Consider the following 22,895-nt stretch of genomic DNA (forward strand, 5'->3'; position numbering starts at 1 on the left):
CCCTCCACACTGCACCAAATGATCAAATTCGAGTGGGACAGACAAGAAATTGTGTTACATGGGGAAGATCACACATGCGCCGTGAATGATGCCATTGTACCCTTTATAGAGACCGAAGATGATAAGGGGCCATGGGTGTATCAGATCCTCGACACGGTTCCGGTGAGCAGGTTGCTTGAGGGTAAAAGCATGCCATGTCCTAGGGTGTCAGCTACGACCGTCATGGTAGTGTCAGAAATGTTGAATAACGGGTTCGTGCCCGGGAAGGGTTTGGGGGTTGAACTGCAGGGCATTACTCAACCTGTGTCTTTGCCCAAAAATTTGGACACCTTCGGGTTAGGGTTCAAACCAACAGCGGCAGATATCAGAAAGGCCCGTAAATTGAAGAAGAAAGCTTGGGTGCTCCCTAAACCAATTCCTCGATTGTCCAGGTCCTTCGTCAGGCCGAATATCAAGAAACAGTCATTGGCAAAGATATCGGGTTCGTTAGTTGAGGCGGATGGGAATTTGGATAAGGTGTTTGAGAAAGTATTTGTTGAAGTAAACATGGTTGAGGCCGGGGAAGGGTCAAGCAGAGCAGACATACAGTACATCGGACCACGTGCTAACATCAGCAATTGGGAAGCTACTCCTCTTCCAGTTCGGAGGGAGTCGTGGTAGTGGGTTTTGTTTTCCTTTTTGTCACCTGGATTATTCCAGGGTTTGTAATCCAGTTGTTATGTTCCGTCCGTTTGGATGAGTTAAAACCTTGTTGTCTTTACGTTTAATGAAATGCAATTTTCTTCGTCCCTAATTCTCTTTCCATTTTCGTTTCTTTTCTTTGTACAGTTCTCTTTATGCTGATATCAATGACATGACATGCATGAGGAATCTTCGGCCCAGCTTTAAAAGCCAATCTAATTCAGAAGTAATAATACAAGAGGCCGAGTGTGATGATGGGATGGATTGTAATAATGATGAAGCTTATGAGGAAATTAGTAAAGAATTAAGCCACTTTGAAGAAAAACCCAAACCTAACCTAAATGACACAGAAGCAGTTAATCTAGGGGACCAAGATAACGTACGGGAAACTAAAATAAGTGTTCATTTGGATCCACAACTCAAGGAGGAGATAATTAAAGTATTGCATGAGTACAAAGACGTTTTTGCATGGTCATATGATGATATGCCGGGTCTAAGCACCGATTTGGTGGTTCATAAATTGCCCACTGATCCAGCACTCCTCCCTGTCAAGCAGAAGTTGAGAAAGTTCAAAACAGACATAAGTGTGAAGATCAAAGAAGAGATCTCCAAGCAGTTTGAGGCAAGGGTCATTCAGGTTACACGGTACCCCACTTGGTTAGCCAATGTCGTGCCTGTGCCAAAGAAAGATGGCAAGACCAGGGTGTGCGTCGATTATCGAGACCTTAACAAAGCAAGCCCAAAAGATAATTTCCCATTGCCCAACATCCATATACTGATCGACAATTGTGCCAAACATGATATTGGCTCTTTTGTGGATTGTTATGCGGGTTATCATCAGATTCTAATGGATAAGGAAGATGCAGAAAAGACGACATTCATCACGCCGTGGGGAACGTATTGTTATCGGGTCATGCCGTTTGGTTTGAAAAATGCTGGGGCAACTTATATGAGGGCCATGACAACTATCTTCCATGATATGATACATAAAGAAATTGAGGTATACGTGGATGATGTGATCGTTAAGTCTAGACAGCAATCTGACCATGCCAGAGATTTGAGAAAATTCTTTCAAAGGCTTCGCAGATACAATCTTAAGCTCAATCCTGCGAAATGTGCTTTCGGGGTGCCATCTGGGAAGTTGTTGGGATTTATAGTTAGCCGGAGGGGTATTGAATTAGACCCGTCAAAGATCAAAGCTATTCAGGAGTTGACACCTCCAAGAAACAAAACCGAGGTGATGAGTTTGTTGGGAAGACTGAACTATATCAGCAGGTTCATTGCTCAGCTCACGGCAACGTGTGAACCAATTTTCAAATTGTTAAAGAAAGATGTCGCGGTCAAATGGACTGATGAATGCCAGGAGGCTTTTGATAAGATAAAGAGGTATTTGTCAAACCCACCCGTGCTGGTCCCACCAGAACCAGGGAGACCTTTGATTCTATATCTGACAGTTGTGGACAGTTCATTCGGCTGTGTACTGGGGCAGCATGATGTTACGGGCAGAAAGGAGCAGGCTATCTACTATCTCAGTAAGAAGTTCACATCTTACGAGGTCAAGTATACTCATCTGGAAAGGACATGTTGTGCCCTAACTTGGGTGGCACAGAAATTGAAACATTACTTGTCATCTTACACCACTTACCTTATATCTCGCTTGGACCCGTTGAAGTATATTTTCCAGAAACCCATGCCCACAGGAAGGCTTGCAAAGTGGCAGATCTTACTTACAGAGTTCGACATTGTCTATGTGACACGGACTGCCATGAAAGCACAGGCATTAGCCGATCACTTGGCTGAGAACCCCGTTGATGAAGATTATGAGCCTTTGAAAACTTATTTCCCTGATGAAGAGATAATGCACATTGAAGAATTAGAACAAGCTGAGAAGTCGGGATGGAAACTTTTCTTTGATGGGGCTGCAAATATGAAGGGTGTGGGAATAGGAGCAGTACTTATTTCGGAAACAGGTCAGCATTACCCTGTTACAGCTCGGCTTCGTTTCTACTGTACAAACAACATGGCAGAATATGAGGCGTGTATATTGGGATTGAGATTAGCTGTGGATATGGGTGTACAGGAAGTCTTGGTCATGGGTGACTCGGACTTACTGGTACACCAGATTCAAGGGGAATGGGAAACACGGGACTTGAAGCTTATACCGTATCGACAATGTCTGCATGAGCTTTGCCAGCGTTTTCAGGCCATAGAATTCAGACACATTCCAAGGATTCATAATGAGGTTGCTGACGCTTTGGCTACTTTGGCATCAATGTTGCACCATCCAGATAAGGCCTATGTTGATCCATTGCAGATTCAAGTCCGTGATCAACATGCTTACTGCAATATGATAGAAGAGGAAATCGATGGAGAGCCATGGTTCCATGATATCAAAGAGTACATCAAAGCGGGAGTGTATCCAACGCAGGCCACCGGTGATCAGAAAAGAACAATTCGACGGTTGGCAAGTGGGTTTTTCCTTAGTGGAGGAGTACTGTACAAAAGAACGCCAGAGCTCGGTTTGTTGAGATGTATAGATGCACGGCAGGCCACAACTATCATGACTGAGGTGCATTCCGGAGTTTGCGGACCGCATATGAGTGGGTATGTTCTAGCAAAGAAAATTCTTCGAGCAGGTTATTATTGGCTCACGATGGAGCGAGATTGTATAAGTTTTGTGCGTAAGTGTCATCAATGCCAAATACATGGAGATTTGATTCATGCTCCACCATCAGAATTACATACGATGTCCGCGCCATGGCCTTTTGTTGCATGGGGCATGGATGTTATTGGGCCAATTGATCCAGCAGCATCAAATGGGCACAGATTTATCTTGGTAGCTATAGATTATTTTACCAAATGGGTGGAAGCGAAGACATTCAAGTCTGTGACCAAGAAGGCTGTAGTTGACTTCGTGCATGCAAATATCATATGTCGGTTTGGGATCCCAAAGGTAATCATCACAGATAATGGGGCTAATCTTAATAGTCATTTGATGAAGGAGACATGTGAGCAGTTTAAGATTGCTCACAGGCACTCTACTCCGTACCGTCCCAAGGCAAATGGTGCGGTTGAAGCGGCCAATAAGAACATAAAGAAAATACTCCGGAAGATGGTTGAAGGATCTAGACAATGGCACGAGAAATTGCCTTTTGCATTGTTAGGATATCGCACCACCATGCGTACCTCGGTAGGGGCGACTCCTTACTCATTGGTATATGGTACCGAGGCGGTAATACCCGCAGAAGTGGAAATCCCATCTCTGCGAATCATTGCAGAGGCTGAAATCAATGATGATGAATGGGTGAAAAGCCGTCTTGAGCAGTTGAGTTTGATCGATGAGAAAAGATTGGCATCAGTGTGTCATGGCCAACTGTACCAACGAAGAATGGCAAGAGCATACAACAAAAAAGTACGTCCAAGGAAATTTGAAGTAGGGCAATTAGTACTGAGGCGGATCTTGCCTCATTGGTCTGAGGCAAAAGGAAAATTTGCCCCAAACTGGCAAGGACCATTTGTAGTAACCAGAGTGTTGTCTAATGGAGCATTGTATTTGACAGATGCGGAAGGAAAATGTGTAGAAATGACCATCAATTCCGATGCGGTCAAGAGATATTATGTATGATTTCTTTATTTTTCTAAATGTATCTGTTCGTATTTGGCATATCTTAAAGATTGAAATGATGAAGGCATTTTGTTCTGCTATCCAAACACTCATATCCCTTGTTATCCCCTTCGAGCCTTACTTATTTTTCATGCACCTCTTTCGGAATCATCGGCATTATCAGAGAACACAAGTGTCGAACATAAAGGAAAAAAAGGAAAGAAAAGAAAAAAAAAGAAAAGAAAAAAAAAGAAAAGAAGAAAAGAAAAGAAGGAAAAATGAAAAAAAAGGGAAAGAAGAGAAAACATAACAACGTAGTCTCTATGAAGTGAACTACGTTTGACTTGATCCCGAAAGGGTACGTAGGCAGCCTTACTCCAAGGTTCAGTCATACCAAATAGAAATCCAAAAATCCCCAAGCAAGAAACTGGGGCAGAAGTGGTGATTGTTATGAAAGTTGGATTCCGAAAGTTGTAATTTGAACCCATTGGAATTGTTTTGAGCCTTTTATACCTTTCTTTCTAAATCAATCCAAAAGCCTACATTACGGACCGAAGAAAGACCTTATGATCAGTTTTGAGAAATGCCAAGATGAACAGGTAGGAATAACCCACGATAGGGGCAACACTCTGGTTCGAGCAAGAAGAACAAAAATAAATGAGAGAGTCTTATGGGTGAAAACCCTCACGGGCACCGTAAGGCGACGGGAGCTGAGAGAAAAATAAATGAGAGAGTCTTGTTGGTGAAAACCTTTACGGGCACCTCAAGGCGAAGGTGAGATAAGAAATGGAAAACTGAGAAAGGTATGTTGATAGAAACCGTTTCGCGGTACCGCAGGGAAACAAGATTAAGGTCTAGATAAATCAAACAAGTGATGGAAGTTCTGGGCAATGAGGTACGGCAATTGAGAGTTGTTTGTTTGGACAGATTGGGCTGATTAATCCAAAATGCATGTCTTGACCATTGGTACTAGTTGTCTCGTTCAGATAAGTTTCTTTTCTTTCTCTTTTCAAACAGTCATCTGGTTTTGGATTCTTCTTATCCTTAACTCAAAAATCATTTCATTTTTCTTTTGAGGGTTTTTATCTAGCTGAGATGTTTCAGTGCCAGTTTTGTTCGATGCAAGCAGAAAGGACTTCAAAGTTCACTACCAGCTTCTAGAATTGTAAAGCACAACGTGGTCAGAGCATGTCAAAAACAACTTAATGTCAAGTGGAATACAGGGAATTAACGGAAGTTTCATCGGTGAAATGATTGGGAAATGTCGTGGGAAAGGCGAAAGCTCAAATAAAAGGTCAGAAAAGTGAAATAACAGCAGGGGTGTAAAGCATTTAGGTCGCCAGAGGTTGGGAAATTTAAAAGTTGGTCAGAAAGTCAAGCAGTTCAGGGTCAGTGTGTGGAAATTAGTCAACACAAAGCAAGGCAGTGGAAGGATTTTTCAGCAAGAATGCCATCAACTAACCACTGTTTTAAACTGACGAAATTTTCTTTGATTAAGCAGGGGGAGAAAAATTAGTTGTTGAAGAGGAATTCTCCAGGAGGGAAAAACAAGCACTAATTAGGATAAATGCAAGTTGTCAGGAGTCCGCCTGGAGAACAGAGACGTATTTTTCAAGTTTGACGTCAGGAGTCCGCCTGGAGAACAGAGACGTATTTTTCAAGTTTGACGTCAGGAGTCCGCCTGAAGAACGGAGACATACAGTTTAAATTTTAAAAGTCAGGAGTCCGCCTGGAGAATAGAGACATTCATTTCAAATTTAGCAATCAGGAGTCCGCCTGGAGAACAGAGACGTATTTTTCAAGTTTGACGTCAGGAGTCCGCCTGAAGAACGGAGACATACAGTTTAAATTTTAAAAGTCAGGAGTCCGCCTGAAGAACGGAGACATACAGTTTAAATTTTAAAAGTCAGGAGTCCGCCTGGAGAATAGAGACATTCATTTCAAATTTAGCAATCAGGAGTCCGCCTGGAGAACAGAGACGTACTTTTCAAGTTTGACGTCAGGAGTCCGCCTGAAGAACGGAGACATACAGCTTAAATTTTAAAAGTCAGGAGTCCGCCTGGAGAACAGAGACATACTTTTCAAGTTTGGTGTAAGGAGTCCGCCTGAAGAACAGAGACACATAGTTTAAATTTTAAAAGTCAGAAGTCTGCCTGGAGAATAGAGATATTACATTTCAGGAGTTGAAGTTGGGAGCCCGCCCATAGAACAGAGGCATACATTTCAGTCTTTTCATTTCAAGCATTGAAGTTGGGAGCCCGCCCAGATAACAGAGGCATATATTTCAGTCTTTACATTCCAAGCGTTGAAGTTGGGAGCCCGCCCAGATAGCAGAGGCATACATTCAGTCTTTTTATTTCAAGTGTTGAAGTTGGGAGCCCGCCCATAGAACAGAGGAATACATTTCAGTCTTTATATTTCAAGCGTTGAAGTTGGGAGCCCACCCAGATAACAGAGGCATACATTTCAGTCTTTTCATTTCAAGTGTTGAAGTTGGGAGCCCGCCCATATAACAGAGGAACACATTCAGCATTAATTTTCAAGTATTAAAGTTGGGAGCCCGCCCATCGAACAGAGGCATACATTTCAAGATCAAGTCACAGGACAATAAAACAGAGGGTTACAACAGGAATCCCCAGCAGAAAACAATAAAAATCCCCAGCATCAGGAAGCAGAAGGTTGCAATAAGAGGTCCCAGCAAAAACTCAAGTGCTTGTGTCGAAAGGAAGAAAAGCATCGGAAGAAAAGCACCGGAAAAAATGCAAGCAGACAAGAAAGCAAGGCAACAAGAAAAATTGCAGTATAGCCTAGCTTCTTGTTTTCTTTTAAGCAAGGTGTAACAAGGAGATCGGTAAGCAGTAGTAATAGCATGCAACAACAGTAACAATGCAGTCCCACGGTAGTCCCAGCTACCAAAAACTTCCCGAACTACATTGACCTGATTCCTGTTTAGCCCAGGATATGTAGGAAACCTTTGAAGCAAAGGTTCGGTCAAATCTTTTTCAAAAATGCTTCACACGGAGTACTCGGATGGGCAAAAATCGCTCGCTTTATCTTTGCACGAAAACCCTACGTGTCTTCGGGCAAAGAGGGGCAGCTGTAAGCACGTGATTTTTGCCCAATATGAGAATTACTCCCCAAAAATTCAAAAATAAAATAATTTTCCTTGGTGTGCAATTTTGTGATATTTTGTGATATTTTGAATAATTATTTGTATTTGTCTGTGCATGTTTATTTGCTAAATTAATAAAAAATACAAAAATATATCGCATTTTGTATGTAGGATTTAATTCTATAATTTGTTAGTAATTAAGTTTGTTTACAAAAAAATAAAAATTTACAAAAATAGGCATCGTTTGCATTTTTAGCATTTAATGTCCAAATATACAATTTTATGCTTAATTATTACTTAATTGTGCGTTAATTGTTATTGGAAGTTAATTTGCACTTTTATAACTTAATTTAGTTCTTAATAATAATTTAAGTATTTTTATAATTTAGTTTTAGAGAAATAAAAAGAAGAAAAGAGAGCGAAAATATAAAGAAAGTCGGAATTGGGCCTCTTCTTCGATTTCAAGCCACAGGCCCAAAAAATGGCCCAATCTTCCCAAACGACCCAGTCCATTTCAAACCGGGTCAACCCGGTCCATAACCCAACACCCCCTATCTTGCATTTCAAAAAAAAAACAAAGCAAAACAAAACAAAACAAAAAAAAAGAAAAGGAAGAAAACCCTAAAAAATCCCTCTCTCTCATCCGCCCCCCCCCCCCTTCTCTTTCTCTCTTTTCTTCTTCTTCTTCAAGCATCCAAACACCCCATCCATGGCTGCCCTTCCCCCACATCTTCTCCTTCACATACACACACACAACCACGGCAACACAACACACACACACCCGCCGCCCGTGTTTCTTCTTCTTCTTCAAGATCGCGAGTGTTTCTTCTTCTTCAAGTTCACGTTGATCGTTGCTTCTTCTTCTTCCTCACTTCATGATGCTGCGTGACTGCTTCGTCCAGCATCTACTGCTGCTCACGTTTTGCATTGTTGCTGCCCCGTCCGGCATCGCTTTCACGGTTGTCTGCTACCTCTCCTTCAAGCTCTTCGTTTGTCCGTTCGTGATCGTCTTCGGCGTCAAATGATTTTGGTGCGATATTTGTTTCCGGGCAGATTTGTTTCCGTTCAAGTTCGTCATTGTTTCGATCCGGTTAGTGGGTTTTTGAGTTTCATTTTTTGCCCGTAATTTGTTTGATATTTTTCGGATCCAAAATCGATAAATGATTCAATTCTTGTTTTGTTTGTTCATCATTGAAATAATTTTTTTTTTAGTTTGTTTATATGTTTGGTTGGTTTAATTTTCAGATTCAAATGAAAATTTAATTAATTGATTTTCAGTTTATTTCATGTTAATTTAATTTTTGCAAAAAAAAGGAATTGTTAGTTTAGGTTTAATATTGTTAGATTTAGTTTAAATCGCTTGAATCCGTTGTTTGTTTAATATAGATTTCATTCATGATCATGTATCTTTGTTATATTTTTTTTGTTGGATTTAATTAAGAAAGATTAATTGATTATTTGAAGATTAGTGATTTGAATATGTTTATTTGTTTTGTTTAAGTTCAATTCAAAATTTGAATAAAGTTTGTTATTGTGGTTGAATCTTTTCATTCATGTTCATACTTTATTTGATTGATCTTGAATCCGAAATTTGTATAGTTTGATTTTCTTATTTCTTGTTTATCATTTGTGATTATTTCTTGAATTGGTCTCATAATCTTGTTTAAAGTTTAATATAAGAATTGTTTGTTGTAATGTTGTTAGAGTTGATTTTAAGTTCAATATTATTGAATTTAAGAATCTAAATATACTTGTTTGATTGTTGTTGTTTAAATCCGAAAAATAGGTTTGTTGTTGCTAAAAATATTGTTCAATCAAATTTTAGTTGTTCTTGGTTGTTCAATTTGTGTTCATGTGATTTGTTGTTGAAATGTTGTTAAAATCATGTTCATGTGATATTGTTGTTATGATGTTCATCCGTGTTCATATTGTTGTTTGAACATTGTTAGAAATTGATCATATTGTCTATATTTTGGTTAAGTTTGATTAATTGATGTGTTATAGCTGATGGGTAGTTTGGTAAATTTGTAATACGTTCAGGGGTAGTTTGGTAATTTCAGTAAGGTCGGAAGGGGTAGTTTAGGAATTGTACATTTTGTAATTGTTTATTTGAAGCATGGGGGACAAAATGAAATGAGGTGGGTTGTGATATGATTATTTAATATAAAGGGGGGACAAGATTTAATTTAAAGGGGAATCTTGCATTATTTTAAATGAAGCATGGGGGACAAAATGAAATGGGGTGGTGTGATATGTTTATTTAATGTAATGGGGATGAGTGGAAAGATAATGGGTTGGGTAGAGAAAAGTATGGATTTTAATTAATTGAAAGGTTTATGGGATGGGTTATATATGTGAGGTCTTGAAATCAAAAAATATAGACAGAGAGATAGAGAAAAAATACACAAATACGAGAGAGAGAAACAAATCTGAAAATAAGAGAGAGAAAAGGGCTGAACATTTAAGAGATAGAAAATTCCGAAAAATATTTAAGCTTTCAAAAAATAAAAATAAAAACTAAAAAAAATATTCTGCTTTCTTTTGTTGTTTGAAATCAGAATTAATTGTTGTTTCATCAAAGCTGGAAGATTTTGTTTTTTTTTTGGATTACTACTCCACTGGTTTGTTACTGTTGCTGGGCTATTGTTGCTGTGTTGTACTGATTTTACTGCTGCTGCTGATACTCATATTCATTTTCTTTTGCTTCCAATATCAGGTACACAACTGAAAAGCTGGTTATTGTAATCCGAAATATGAAGCATGAATACATATGAAGAATGAAAATTTGAAGTTTTAATTTCGTTTTTTTTTCTTTGTTTCTTTTGTTGATTGTATTTAAGCTATTTCATGAATTACTAAATAATAGCTGGAATAAGAAAATAATATCATAAGTTAGTCTGTAATAAATCAGTTCGGCAAAACAGGTTAATTCACTAGCTATGAAGGCTTCAAGATTGTAGGTTGATCATGAACAAGTAGCTAAATTTAGTTAAAACATGAATTTAAATTAAACATCGTAAATTAGGCATTAAGGCATGACTTGAGCTTAAGCAAGATTAGAAGAACGTTTAAGTCTAATAAACTTTCTAATAAGCTTTAGTAATTATGGTTAAATCTAGTTTCAAATGATTGTGAATAATTAATCTCAATAATATTTTTTTTTAAAAAAAATAATAATAACAATGCTGAGTTTTAATCTAGCTATATTTGTTTATTTTGAATATTAGTTGTTGAATTTTTATTTTATTTTAAATTTCGAAATTAAGAGTAATTTTTTTTTTCATCAATATTTGTATTAACCAAGCAATTAGCATGTCATGTTTTCTTAAAATTATAAAAGCTAGTAATTAATTAGGATTTTTCTTTCTTTATTTTAGAGACTAATTTTTATAGAAAAAATGTAGTCGCTTTAAGATTTGTCCATTTAAAATAAATGAGATGAGCCCCGCTTAATGAAATGTATAGATTTCGGGGCCCTCAATAAATGTACAGTTAATTGCTTAGAATTAGGGAGGAGCCGTTTTAGCAAATTTCACGGCCCTACCCAAAATAATGACACGCTAGTCGCTCTAGACGCGTATTTAATAATGTTATTTCCTTAAATACGGGTGTGCATTTATGTAACCCAAATCTAAATCTCAACGGAGTCGAAATGTGTCGATAACCACGGGTGCAATTGATTGCGACGTGATTTGAAATACGTTTTCACAATGTTGCAATTTTTCGTAAAATACTAACAATAAATAAAAAGAATAATAAAAGCGGCTAAGGGATAAAATTTGCACATAAGTTTATAATACGTATTATATTAGATAATCAAGCCGAATATAACAGTTAAGCGACCGTGCTAGAACCACGGAACTCGGGAATGCCTAACACCTTCTCCCGGGTTAACAGAATTCCTTATCCGGATTTCTGGTGCGCAGACTGTAATACAGAGTCATTCTTTTCCTCGATTCGGGATTAAAATAGGTGACTTGGGACACCCTAAATCTCCCAAGTGGCGACTCTGAAATAAAGAAATAAATCCCGTTTCGACTGTCCTTTAATTGGAAAAAACTCCTGTACCCTCGCGAGGGCGGAAAAAGGAGGTGTGACATCTATCTTATCTCCTAATTTATCTATTTAATCCCTCGTTTATCAATTGGTATTGAATTGAATCACATATCCTTAAAACCACAATATAAGTTTAATTGTTACTCGAATTTTAGGGTAAACAGTTTGGCGCCCACCGCGGGGATAAGGATAATAGTGATGGTTCGGTGTTGATTCTGATAACACACATTATTTCACGCTTGTTCTTGTCAAGCATTTTTGCTTTCAGGTTAAAACATGTCAAATTCATAAAATGCACCCGCACATGGTGATAATGGTCTTGGGTTTCATGGGAAGAATGACAATATAATTGCTCCAGGAGACGAGGTGCCACCGGTTAATCTTGGGGAAGCACCAGTTGCCGATCCGGTCGATGTTAGTTCGCACGTTGCTTTAAATGCGGACCTGGACGCGGACCCCGAAGGGAGTGTGCGCATGGAAGGCCGATCTGGTGGCCAAGGTACACAGGGCAGAAGAGATGGAGGAGTTAGTCTCCATGTGATATTCGAGATGCTAAAGGCTCAGCAGGCTACTATCGCTCAGCTTCAAAATCAACATAGAACTCTGAGTGGGGTTGAGCCGGAAATCACTCACCGTACTGAGCCAGTGCTAGAGGTCGAATGGTAACGAATCAAGTACCGATCCTGCAGTAATGAAAAAGCTCAACGAGCTCGCCAAGAGAAACGAGTCAGGAGAGAAGAAAATCGAAGCCAATGATAAAAAAAAAGTGGAGACATACAACTTTCGAGTTGATCAGATACCGGGGACACTGTCAATCTTGAAAGGGATAGATTCAAAGAAGTTCATACAAAAGCCGTTTCCTCAAAGTGTGGCTCCGAATCGTATTCCAAAGAAGTTTCGTATGCCAGACATACCCAAATATAATGGGACTACTGATCGCAACGAGCATGTTACTTCATATGTATGCGCCATCAAGAGTAACGATTTAGAAGATGATGAGTGTCACACCTCCTTTTTCCGCACCCGCGAGGGTGCAAGGGAGTTTTTTCCAATTAAAGGACAATCGAAACGGGATTTGTTTATTTATTTCAGAGTCGCCACCTGGGAGATTTAGGGTGTCCCAAGTCACCAGTTTTAATCCCGAATCGAGGAAAAGAATGAATCCATATTATAGTCTGCATACCAGAAATCCGGATAAGGAATTCTGTTAACCCGGGAGAAGGTGTTAGGCATTCCCGAGTTCCGCGGTTCTAGCACGGTCGCTCAACTGTTATATTTGGCTTGATTATCTGATTTTTTATATATTGAACTTATGTGCAAATTTTAACTTTTTACTGCTTTCATTACTATATTTTACGAGAATTGCAACGTCGTGAAAACATATCTCGAACTACGTTACAATCAATGTACCCGTGATTAGAGACACATTTCGATTCCGTTGAGATTTGGATTTAGGTCACATAAATGTGCACCCGAGTTTAGGGAGATAACATTATTAAATACGCGCCTAAAGCGACTAGCGTATCATTATTTTGGGTAGGGCCGTGAAATTTGCTAAACGGCCCGTCCCGGAATCTAAGTATTTATTATGACATATATATCTATGAGGGCCCCGCAGCTTGTGCGTTTTTTATTTATCGAGGCTCATCTCGTCCTTATTTTAAAAGGATATCCTATAGCAACTACGTTTCTTGTCGCGTTTGTCTCTACTAATTGAAAATAGAGATAGTCCTAGTTAATTACATGCTTGCAGGTTATTTATAGCAGGATTCAAAATGATTTTACAGAATAAGAAAATGTGGCTACAGACAGCTGATCGAACATTATGGGCCTAAATCCAGCTCATGCGGGAAGGGCCAGACCTGGGCCACTGTTTATCCGATGCGGGCCTGCTTGGTCTGTTTCGACCTAGGCTCGACCCCCGTGAGGTTGAGGCCGTGAACCTGTTCTTTGTTCTAAAGGCGTGGTTTATCAGTTATAACGGGACAGTCCATTAAAGGGAAAAATAGTTAACTAATGATGAATAGTTTTCATGCATTACTGGACATGCTAATCACAAACACAACTAATTTCTGAGCTACAGCCTACTACATTGTCGAATTTTTATCCAACAACCTACACACACAATTGGATGTCAAGTTACCATACATCGACAGTTACTATGTGTGAAAGCTAATTCCAGTATCCGAGCAAAAAATGTAAACTATTATACATCACACAACATGCTATATACAGGCTATGCATAAAATAAACGATCTTCAACTCTTCTCTTTATATTCATACTCAACTTCAAGTTACATTGGCAGTATTAGTCGTGTACCTGGATGTTTGAACAATAAGCAGAAGAAGAAGAAAGATGTCAGCAACAGGCAACCAAACAGCAACAACACAGCAACAACACAGCAACAACACAACAACAACAACCAGCAACAACAATGAAGCCCACAGATGGTCGAATACCAAGCAAACAATCCCAGAAACAGAGTAGAATAACATCCGAGAAAACCAGAATGTTCAAGGCAAATAGCTACAGCAATACAGTAGTCACACACAGCTCGACAAATAATCGACAACAATTGGCAAAGACAGCTTGGCCAACTTAAACTCTTATGCAGTTTTCAGACAGTGTTTTGTTACAATGTTCTGAGATTTCTTTTGTTTCTTTCTTTCAGCTTTTTTTTCAACTTAAAACCTCTCTGAAGACTAAAAAATGTCCCCCCTTTTAAGTTTTGCTATAGCTCTATTTATAGGCAGAAATGGCAAGCACTCAGCTGCCTTGAACCCCTCCCCTCTTTCCTGCCCATAACTTCCTTTTCTAAACTAATCAAAATATTCCCCATACCCATCCATTCGACAGGCTTTTTGCCTGTATTTTCTGCCCAACAACATGGGCATCCCTTTTTTATTCAATCAGCCTCATGCCAACAAGTTTGGCTCCCCACTATTACCTTATTTTAATCCTAATCCAGTACCCCATTTGTCAGCTCATTTAAACTAATCATTTCTGTTCTTTTTTACACCCAAACTACCCTTGTTAAGCCCTGATTATTACTGTCATAAACCATTGCAGCATCAGGGCCTTTTGAACTTCTGAAAGTTCAAATTCAGAACTGCCCTGGACTGAATCTTTTCAGTCATTTTGCAATGCAAACAAACCAATTTCAAACAATGTCGGGCATTCAGTCAATGACAGGGTTCAATCAGTCATGTGAAATTATTAGTCCATTTGATCATTTAGTCATAGAAAACTAATCGACGACGTTTATCGAGTCGACTATACTAAATATAACAGGTAATAATCAGTCGTTCATATAAACAACACGTACAGGGTCCCGAATGACTTCAGACAACTTTTGTTCAATTACTGGGAACCTATATGAATTAACTATTTGACGATTAATCTAATTGACGAGCATGTATATCACCAGATGTATTCACATATACAGAAGAACAAACGACCAAATAAAAGGTCTAACAAATATGGAAGAGATGGAAGAACTTTGACAGAAAAAATATCAGAAATTACCAAACAATCACAACAGAAACATGCTAACAAACTTGATCAGTACACAAATAAAACATAAAAAGAAAAGAAAAACTTACTGAAAACTTTTAAGAAAAGTCGACCCAGGTCCGAATCAGATTTGGCCTTTTGAAGCCGAACAAACTTTAATCGGGGTGTTCTCAATCGAGAACACCCTGATTGAAGTCTATTAGACCCCAAACCCTCTATGAAACAGGTCAGATTCCCCAGGTTCTGGTGTTCTAGGGTTTGGATCTTCAGATTTGAGATTCTAGGAGTTGTAGGTAGATTCGGACCAAACCAAGCTTGGTTTGGTCACGAGGGAGGTCGGGGGAGTGTCTGGTACGAATATGGTGTGTTTTGGTGTAGGTCAGAGTTCGACTCGAATCTTCAAATGAAGATTCGAGAAACTAGGGACTGATTCGAGGCACAAGGATAGCAGATCCATGTTCAGGGCAGTGAGGTGGTCCTAGGGTGTTTAGGAGGTGGTCACCGGCGTCCATGCCGCCGGGTTCAAGTGAAAGGGAAAAGGGGGCGGCGTTAGGGTTTCATAGGGTTCAGGGTGTGGTGAAGAAGACGAGTGAAGGGGGGTTTGGATAGGGGGCGTGGGGTATGATAGAGGGCTTATATACGGAAGGGGAAGATAAATCGGAGTCGTTAGATCAAGTGATCTGAACGGCTTGGATCTATTGGTGATGGACGAGACGGGGTCGTTTGGTATAGAAACGGGGTCGTTTGGGTTTAAGTGAGGGGTTGGGTTGAACCGGCTAAACAGGTCGGGTTACGGGTGCGGATGTGGACCATTGGATGAGTGTGATTGAACGGCTCAGATCAGACGCCTTATGCGGCGTCGTTTCGGGATGTGCCTGGGCAGGCCTGGCTTGGACTGGGTCTTGCATTGGCTTTGGGCCTCATTTTGGGGCCCAATCTGATTTCTTCACTTCTTTTTTTTTCTTTTCTCTTTTTTTCTGATTTTAAAATACAACTAAATTAAAATGAATTTAAAACACCCATTAATCAACACCTAAACAATTATCACACACATATTAAAATTTTAAAAAATGGTTAAATCACAGCCTAGAATAAAAGCTGCATATTTTTGTGAATTTTCTTTTAAAGACAGAATTACGGCCCGATTACACACGGCATACTTATTTTGTATTTTTGTTTGATAAGATTCAATGAAAAATGGATAAAAACACAAAGGACTACCAGCACATATCACGTAAAAATTGAAAATTTGTACGGCGAGGCCATTTGCAATTATTTTGATTTCTTTTGGAGTGATTGTTCGTGAAGCAAAAATCACGTGCTTACAATGAGATCAAATTTGTGTTGTTGAAAAAGTTTGAAGAGACCCTTTCGAAGGGAGCAATGATTTGAATCACAACCTGCCGCCAAATTCCATCGACTCATTTGCCATGTTAGCAGATTCTTTCACAAAGGCACACGTCGGGGCCATAAAGGTCGCAACAAGAAAATCAGACCTTTTCAAGCTAAGACCAACGGATAATGAAATGCTGAGGGAGTTCGTATCCCGATTTCAAATGGAACGCATGGAGTCGCCACCGGTCACAGATGATTGGTCCATTCAAGCTTTCACCCAAGGGTTGAACGAGTGGAGTTTGATAGCATCACGTCAGTTGAAACAAAATTTGATCGAGTATCCAGCTGTAACTTGGGCAGATGTGCACAATCGATATCAACCAAAGATCAGGGTCGAGGATGACCAATTAGGAGCCCCTCTGGTTCAGTATATCCAAACAGGTCGGCAGTTAAGACCCAGAGGGAAGTCGACAGGGAGCCAAGGTTGAACAGAAAACGATATCATATAGCACAGATCAAAGGAACAATAGTTCAGGACGCAATTCCGCCCGGAATGATCGAAGAAATGATCGAGGACAGAATTCTCGGGGACTTATGAGCAAAGGTGGTTTTGAAAAGCATGTCGATCCCACAGAGGCACCCCGATTATCGTAATATAACTTTAGCATCGATGCATCGGGCATTGTATCGGCAATCGGAAGGATCTAGGTGGCCCAGACCCAAAGAGACCAATCCTTCCCAAAGAAACCCAAATTTGATGTGCAAGTATCATGGCACGCATGGTCACAGGACCGAGGATTGCAGACAATTAAGGGAGGAGGTAGCCCGTCTATTCAATGAGGGCCATTTTCGAGAGTTTCTCAGCGATCGAGCCAAGAATCATTTCAGAGAAAGGGACGCCAACAGGAAAAATGAACAGGAGGAACCCCAACATGTCATTCATATGATCGTCGGAGGGGTCGATATCCTACAGGGACCCGTATTTAAAGGCACTAAGGTATCAATCACTAGGGAAAAATAAACCCGAGATTATGTGCCCGAAGGCTTCTTATCATTCAACGACGAAAAAGCAAAAGGCATTTCTCAGCCCCACAATGACGCTCGAGTAATTTTTATCTTATTAAATAAAGTTCAAGTTGAGCGTGTTTTAGTGGATCTAGGTAGCTCGGCGAATATCATCCGATCGAGGGTTGTGGAGCAACTCGGTCTACAAGACCAAATCGTGCCCGCAGCTCGGGTCTTAAACGGCTTCAATATGGCTTGTGAAACAACTAAAAGGGAGATTATTCTACCGGTGAACGTGGCTGGAACCATTCATGAACCCAAGTTCCACGTGATCGAGGGCGACATGAGGTACAATGCCTTACTCGGAAGGCCTTGGATCCACAATATGAGGGCATTCCCTTCGACTCTCCACTAAATGATGAAATTCCCGACGTCGAACGGTGTAAAAATAGTATACGGGGAGAAACATGCTACAAAGAAAATGTTTGTGGTCGACGAGGTAACACCGGTATCGACGTTATCAACCTCAGAAAGGTCGAACATCAAAGGTAAACAGGAAGCCAAATAGCAATCACAACCACCAGCCTCGATCGAATTGGGGAAGTAGGACATAGAAGAAGATGAGGAGGATTTTCTAACCCCTCGAACCTTTATTGTTCCCAGAGATTCTGGCGCCACCAAATCAATGGTCGAAGAGCTGGAACAGGTTATATTGATCGAGTACCTGCCCGAGCGAAAGGTATACCTGGGAACGGGATTAACTCCCGAACTCAGGAAAAAGCTTATTCAATTTCTTATTGATAACATAGATTGTTTTGGTTGGTTCCATTTAGACATAACAGGGATCCCACAGGAGATAACGATGCATCGGCTAAGCCTGGACCCTAAGTTCAAACCGGTGAAGCAAAAGAGAAGACCCCAGTCTAAGGTAAAAAACGCATTCGTAAAGGACTAGGTAACTAAACTTCTCAAAATAGGGACCATTCGGGAGGTGAAATATCCCAAATGGTTAGCCAATATAGTCGTAGTCTCTAAAAAAGGGAAGAAACTTAGAATGTGTGTAGATTATAAAGATTTAAACAAGGCATGCCCCAAAGATTCTTTTCCACTGCCGAACATCGATCGCATGATCGACGCCACGGCTGGCCACGAGATCCTTACCTTTCTCGATGCCTATTCTGGATACAATCAAATTCAAATGAACCCAAAAGATAGAAAAAGACTTCATTTATCACCAAGTATGGAACATATTGTTATAATGTAATGCCCTTCAGGCTAAAAAAATGTAGGAGCTACTTACCAATGCCTAGTAAATAAAATGTTCGAAGAACAAATAGGTAAGTCAATGGAAGTTTATATCGATGACATGCTAGTTAAGTCCCTGCGCGCAGAGGACCATTTGGCTCATTCGCAGGAAACGTTCAAGATTTTGTGGAAATATAACATGAAGCTCAACTCCTAGAAATGTGCTTTCAGGGTCAATTCGGGCAAACTCTTAGGCTTCATGGTGTCGAATCGGGGGATCGAGAACAACCCCGATAAAATCAAGGCCATCGAAGACATCATCATCGTGGATAGTGTAAAAGTCGTGCAGAGGCTGACTGGGCGGATAACTACTTTAGGCTGATTCATCTCGAGGTCGTCGGATCGAAGCCACAGATTTTTCTCTCTACTCAAAAAGAAGAACGATTTCACCTGGACCCCGGAATGCCAACAGGCATTAGAGGAATTATAGCGATACCAATCGAGCCCGCCACTGCTTCACACTCTAAAGGTAGATGAGAAGATTTACTTATACTTGGCAGTATCGAAAATCGTGGTAAGTGGTGTCCTAGTTCGAGAAGAGCAAGGTACGCAATTTCCCGTTTATTTTGTAAGTCGAACCTTTGGAAAAGTAGAAACTAGATATCCACACTTAGAGAAATTGGCACTTGCACTGATAAGCGCCTCTAAAAAGTTAAAACCATACTTTCTTTGTCACCCCATATGTGTTAACCACTTACCCACTTTGTAATATTTTTCACAAGACCAAACTATTGGGCCGATTGGCCAAATGGGCCATCGAACTCAGTGGGTATGATATTGAGTATCAACCCCAAACGGCCATCAAGTCTTAAATTTTGGCAGACTTCGTGGCCGATTTCACGCCAACCCTCGTACCCGAAGTTGAAAAAGAACTCTTGTTAAAATCAGGCATATCATCAGGGGTATGGACCCTTTTCACAGACGGTGCTTCGAATGTGAAGGGGTCCGGGCTCCGCATCATTTTGAAGCCGCTAATGGGTAGCACTATTAGGCAATCTATCAAAACTTCTAGGTTGGCTAGCAATGAGGCCGAGTACGAGGTCATGATTACATGTCTCGAGCTAGCTAAAAGCTTAGGAGCAGAAGTCATTGAAGCCAAGTGTGACTCTTTACTGGTGGTGAACCAAGTAAACAAAACCTTCGCATTTCAAGAGGATAGAATGCAAAGGTATTTGGACAAGCTGCACGTAACTTTGCACCATTTCAAGGAATGGACTTTACAGCATGTACCTCGAGAACAAAATAGTGAGGCCGATGCACTTGCAAATTTGGGGTCATCGATCGAGGAAGATGAGATCAGCTTGAGGACTGTCGTTCAACTCTCGAGATCCGTGATCGAGGAAGGCAATGCCGAGAAAAACTCTACAAGCTTAACCTGGGATTGGAGGAATAAATATACTGAATACTTGAAGAATGGAAAGCTCCTATCGCACCCTAAAGAGTCGAGGGCTCTATGAACCAAAGTTGCTCGATTCACATTGGCTGAAGATGGAACATTATACAGAAGGACATTCGACGGACCATTGGCGGTATGTTTGGGACCAGGAGACACCGATTATGTTTTATGAGAGGTCCATGAAGGCACTTGTGGGAACCACTCCGGCGCTGAATCATTGATTCACAAAATCACTAGAGCATGATACTACTGGGATAACATGGAAAAAGACACTAAGGAGTTTGTTCGAAAATGTGATAAATGTCAAAGGTTTGCACCGATGACCTATCAGCCCGGAAAACGGCTTCATTTAGTCATATCCCCATGGCCATTCATGAAATGGGGGATGGATATCGTCGGCCCTCTGCCATTAGCCCCAGGTAAAGTTAAGTTCATTTTATTTATGACTGTATTTTTCTAAATGGGTTGAAGCACAGGCGTTCGAGAAAGTGAGAGAGAAAGAGGTTATAGACTTCATTTAGGATCATATCGTATGCCGATTAAGGATACCTGCCGAAATAGTGTGTGCCAATGGAAAACTAATTATCGGCAGCAAAGTAATGAAATTCCTCGAAGACCACAAAATAAAAAGGATATTATCAACACCATAGCATCCTAGTGGGAACGAACAGGCTGAATCAACGAACAAGACTATCATTCAAAACCTAAAGAAAAGGTTGAACGACACTAAGGGGAAGTGGAGAGAAATTCTACCCCAAGTCCTTTGGGTATATCGAACAACGTCAAAGTCCAGTACGGGGGCACCCCCATTCTCCTTAGTATATAGTGCCGAAACCTTGATTCCAGTCGAAGTCGAGAAACCCAATGCCAGGTTTCGATACACAACAGAAGAATCAAATCACGAGGCTATGAATACTACCTCGAATTACTGGATGAAAAACGAGAAGCCGCACTCGTTCGAATGGTTGTACAAAAGAAACGAATCAAAAGATACTACAATAGGAGAACCAACCTTCGCCACTTCGGAGTCGGGGACTTAGCCCTGAGGAAGATCACAATCAACATTCGAGATCCTAATGAAGGGAAGCTAGGCCTAAATTTGAAAGGACCCTACCGAGTCCTCGACATCGTCGGAAAGGGATCTTAAAAGCTCGACACAATGGACAGCGAACAACTGCCAAATAATTGGAACATATCACTTCTCAAATGGTATTATTGCTAAGACATCGAGACCTCAGATTTTGAAACACGCATTGCACTTTTTTTCCCTTAGATCGATTTTTGTCCCAAATGGATTTTTCTGGCGAGGTTTTTAACGAGGCAACAATTATGTGCTACCTGAGGAAAATCTAACAGTATCCAAGGCTTCTTTACAATCAACCTTTAATACTGGAGGGCATCACCCTCGGATGTTATATTTTCGAGGAAAGTACTTCATGTCAAAGGGGCTAGATAAGGAAACTTTGTAATGGGACAAATGGTCAAATGAACCATGTCCATATAGATTAGTCGAGCCCCGATGGAAAAATATGTATGCATGTATAAATTATTCCAAGAAGCATTCTTTCTATATCAAACATCTTGTGTCTCAAAGAAATTTTTTTACTATACGAGCTCCATACTTATGATTTTGTGAGAAATGGCTCAAGGGCCAAGCGCAAATATGCCTCGAACACTCGGGGATTGTCGTCGACGATCGACATATTCGAGTTATCTAAACTCGAATTCATAAGACCTCAAAGAGGCACCCCTTGATCTATAGGCTAAGGCCATCATTCTCGGGGGCTAACACTTCAAACAAGTTCGAAGTGTTATTGGGGAATAAGCTCAAGAGGCATACCCAAAGGTTACAACCAAATTAATGCGGCTTGGAGACGTCCGAATTCCGCAATAAAAATAGGCCTTCGAATTCTTTGAAAAACTGGTTAAAAAAGGCTACCCTCGGCAAATAATCAAAAGGGCTTCAATAAAATCAACCCTCGAAAAACCTTACGAGGTATCAAATCACAAATGTGCTTAGGCACAAAAAACAGAGGGGTTTCAATCAACATCGAACCCTCAAAAAACCCAATTGGTAAAAAATACATGCTAAGGCATAAAGAAATTTTTACTAAGTATTTTAAGCCGAAAGAGATGAATAATAGCCATATTTTAAAGGCCATATTGGCCCAATCTAAATAGCCTAAGGGCCAATACACTTAGAGTTAGAGATCTTGTTCTCACTCCATCTGACCCTAAGGGTTCGACTATTCTGAGCCCAAATAAAAACTGACTCGACTATGGCTTGGAAACTCATCATTATTCGACACAAACCCTAAAGGGCCTATGCTTCAAGTTCGAACCTTATTCGAACTCGACTGTGGTGACTTCAAGGAAGCCACCCAAAACCAAAAGACGTGTTTGTAGATAAAAATTGAGAAGGCATTCAAAAGGAAAATTTTCTTTATATATATGGGCAAAAATATGTACAAGGGACCGACGGGGGTCTTACAAAAAAGAAAAGGAAAAGGAAAATCCTAACTATGCCCGGGCCTGGTTTCTCCGCCAGCTTCTCTTTCGGGGCCATCGTCGTTATCAGACCCGCCTTGGCTGCCTTCATCATCATCGTCATCATCGGAGGAGACAAGCAACCTGACATCAGCTTCAAGCGCCTTAGCTTGAGCTATCTCTTTGTAGAGGTCAAAACCTCGAGCATGGATTTCCTCGAGTGTCTCCCTCCGAGATTGGCATTTTGCCAAGTCATTGCTCCATCGCACTTAATCAGAAGCCTTCTCCTTCTGTGGGACTGTCTTGGAGGTTTTCGCCATTTATTCAGATCGAAAAAAGCGGAAAGAGGTGAAAATTGGTGGTTCTGGTACTAACAAAATTAACTCAATGGGTGGTGAAA

Source organism: Nicotiana sylvestris, chromosome 9 (assembly GCF_000393655.2).
Source record: "Nicotiana sylvestris chromosome 9, ASM39365v2, whole genome shotgun sequence".
Lineage (NCBI taxonomy): Eukaryota > Viridiplantae > Streptophyta > Magnoliopsida > Solanales > Solanaceae > Nicotiana > Nicotiana sylvestris.